Genomic DNA, 3,286 nt, shown 5'->3' on the forward strand with positions numbered 1-3,286 from the left:
GCAGAGGGCGAGAGAGAAGCAGACTCCCGGCCCAGTGGGGAGCCCATCGTGGAGCTTGATCCCACAACCCCAGGATCACGCCCCAAGCCAAAACCAGGAGTCGAAGCCTCAATCGAGGGTTCAGCCTGGGTTGACACCCAGGCGCCCCTAGACCAGCCCGTAAGAGGGGTTTCCATTAGTGTAGCCAGCTGTCTGCGGCTTCCCAAATAGGATGCATCAGTGGCGCCTGAAGATAAAAATCAGAGTGAACGAGATAGCCAGGATGGAGAGCCGCTTCGGTATGAGAGAGACCCAGAGGCATTGTCAGCTCCAGCGGACGCCTGCTCTTCAGCTTCCCACACCTTCTGCCCTGCCTCCCAGGGGTGCCTGTCGCACTGTACAGGTGGTTCATCGAGTGCCCACACACCCCTGTGTGCCACCTGGCTGTGCTTATGAGCTACCAAGTGGCTATGCCCCTGCTTGAGACTTTGCCCTTTGAGCAGCATAGGAGGGCTCCCATCTGCTGTCTGGCAGACAGTCAGCAGATATGCAGACAGACCCCCTTTAAGGAAATATTCCATGGAAATGATTAATCTTTTCCAAAAGGCACATTCTTTCCTATTTCAGTGAATTAATGTTCTAAAAAGGAAATATATTCATGTAGTTCAAAATTTAAGATAACAGAAGGCTGTTCAGCCAGATTGCCACCCTGTTCCCACAAACCACGAAGCGCCTATCTCGGATAGCAACAAGTGTTTCCAATTCGAAGAATTAAGAAGTAAGGCCCCTGGATTTTTATTACCAAAACCAAGAGTGTTCTCTTTCTGTGCGAGTTAGGTACCTTTTGACTTGGGTGATGGCCTCCGCCTGTTAGAGCCCTGCCACCCTCTCAACAAAGGAGGGGCCTCTCAGACCGTCCCACATGCAGCGGCTCCTCTCTTCTGCATCCCCATCCTTGCTCTGCACTTTGTTTTTCCATGGCACTCTAGCAGACTGTATATTTGGATTGTAGCTCCTGTCCCCCGCTAGGATGTATGCCCCCCAGGGGGGCGGGGTCCATCCCCCATTTGGTGCTGTGTGGACAGTTCCTGGTGTGCACTGCTCAATCAGGAACTGTAGGGTGAGTGATGCTTGAGGCAAACAAAGTTCCTCCTTATGAGAACCCATAGCTTGTACTCTCCGGGGCCCTGTGCTCAGTCCTTTGGGAAGTGGTGTTGGGAGCAGCGGGAGGGGAGGGACCAGGTGATGGCCTCTGGAGGTTGATGGAGAGGAGAAAGGCAAAGCCGATGACTGAGGAATCCAAGTGCCGGGAGGACCGGTGAAGGTGTAACTTGAGAGAGGGGGAGGTGGTTTGAGAGGAAGAGCGATCCAGAGTTTGGATGTGAACACATTAGATGGGAGTTGCCTGAGAGTCACTGGGGCAGGCGTTCACCAGCCAGCTGGGAGCCTGGGAGTGGGCAGGAGAGGAAATGAGTTGAAGCTGTGGGGGCGAGCGGTGTGGCCAAGAGCAGACAGGAGGGGTGCGGACACAGCCTGCAGGCAGGGGCAGGGAGAGGAGACCGTGGAGCAACCTCATGTCAAGGAAGGGGCCTTTAGGGGGAGAGGCCAAGGGGTTGGGGACTAAGAAGGCGTGGCCGTTGAGCTCGCAGTTGTCCCCAAGTGAGGCAACGCAACTAGGGAACTTGAAGGATGGTTCCAGCCAAATGGCAAGGCGGTCGTGTAGGAGTGAGTGAGGGTTACAGCCCCACTCTGGGATGCCCAGAGCCTGCAGAAGGTCAGCATCTGCAGCCAGAAAAGCAGGAACCAGGTACTCCTGCCCCGGGGGGTGTTGGGAGTTAACAGAGAACTCCTGTAGACCATGGAGGGCCCACTACACTCAGACTGCTGTCATTATGGGGTGTTTGGCAGAGGGAGTGGCAGAAGATGTAGGAAGCCAGGAGGTTTGGCGGTGCTGGGAGGGAAGCCAGGATGGACCTCCCGAGAGAGGCTGCTCGCCTGGCCCCACCAGAGGTAGAAAAAGTGGGGGAGGCTCTGGAAAGCAAAGCTTTTCGTATAATGAAGAGCAAACTTCTCTGCTAGGACGTGAAGTGTGGGAGATACAGCCCGCAGCTCCCTCCCAGTCTGCAGGAAAAATGAGAGGTGCCGCAGGCACCGTGGAAGGAGTCCTTGTTTGGCCAGGACTGGGCTAAGTGCTTCTGGCCAAGCAGGCCTGGCCGCCTCCCATGAGAACTGGGATCTGTGGGCATTTGATAGAGCAAATCTTACAGTGTTACTCAGCTCTGACTTCAGCCTGGCCTCCTAAGAGCACTTGGGAACAGGGGTGCCCTCCCCTGCCTCCTAGGATTGGGCCATGGCTTCAAGAGAGCAGGTTGAAGGTTGTCTTCTGCATTGCTGAAAATGAGCGGCCCTTTGCAAACGCATAACCTAAGACACAGCTGAAATGATAAAAAGGAAGAACAGGTGAATTTCTAAGACTGGGGTCCATTGCTCCTCCAGATTGAGGTGATCCTCAAAATATTTACCCACCAGCATGGCTCAGGCACTGACTGACCAGAGTGGAGGCACCAGAGAGTGGGGATGTTACCGGTGGTCCATGTTGGTCTGCCTCCAGGAAGGACCTTGCCTCTCCAGAGGCAGCAGAAGAGAGAACCCCGGAGACAGCCACTCCTTTACCAGCCTGGGTACAGCCTAGATAAGACCTTGCATTTGCCCGCGGGGCCTGGTGAGTCAGCTCGCCTCCTCCAGCAAGTGTGGCAGAAGGAGGCCCTCCCCTGTCCCGGCTCTGGACGCTCCCAGACACGCAGGGAAGCCGGAGGTGAACAGGCAGCCACAAACCCAGGCCACTGCCCCAAAGCCAGAGACCACTACTCTCGCCCTGGCAGACTGGGCCGGAAGCTTTCCTCCAGCCTCTCTGTTCTGAGCACCTTCCTTTGACTCCTTTCAATGCCCTTCCTTTGACTCCTCCCCAAGCCTCCGGATAGCCCCGGCTGGCTGCCGGCCACACAAATCTCACCCAGGCAGCCTGGCATGAGGTAGCTACGAGCCAAAGATGGTGACACTATAGCCTGGGAAGCAATCCTTCCTTGCTAGGGAAACTGAGGCAAGCTAAGGTTTAGGGGGGTTTTTTGGACTGCCAGCTGCTTAGCCAACTTTCCTGGAACTTCTTTGTGTGTCTGGGAGCTTCTTCCCCAGCACCACTGGGAGGGGTACTCCTGCTCAGATGCTGGGCTGGAACACCTTGGGGCATTTTCTGCTGAAATTCCCCTTCTGAGTGTGCCAGCCTCGAACTGCTTCCTCTCCTGCAGCC

The sequence above is a fragment of the Mustela putorius genome, unplaced genomic scaffold (genome assembly GCF_011764305.1).
Source record: "Mustela putorius furo isolate JIRA1106 unplaced genomic scaffold, ASM1176430v1.1 tig00003875_pilon_pilon_pilon, whole genome shotgun sequence".
In the NCBI taxonomy this organism is placed as follows: Eukaryota; Metazoa; Chordata; class Mammalia; order Carnivora; family Mustelidae; genus Mustela; species Mustela putorius.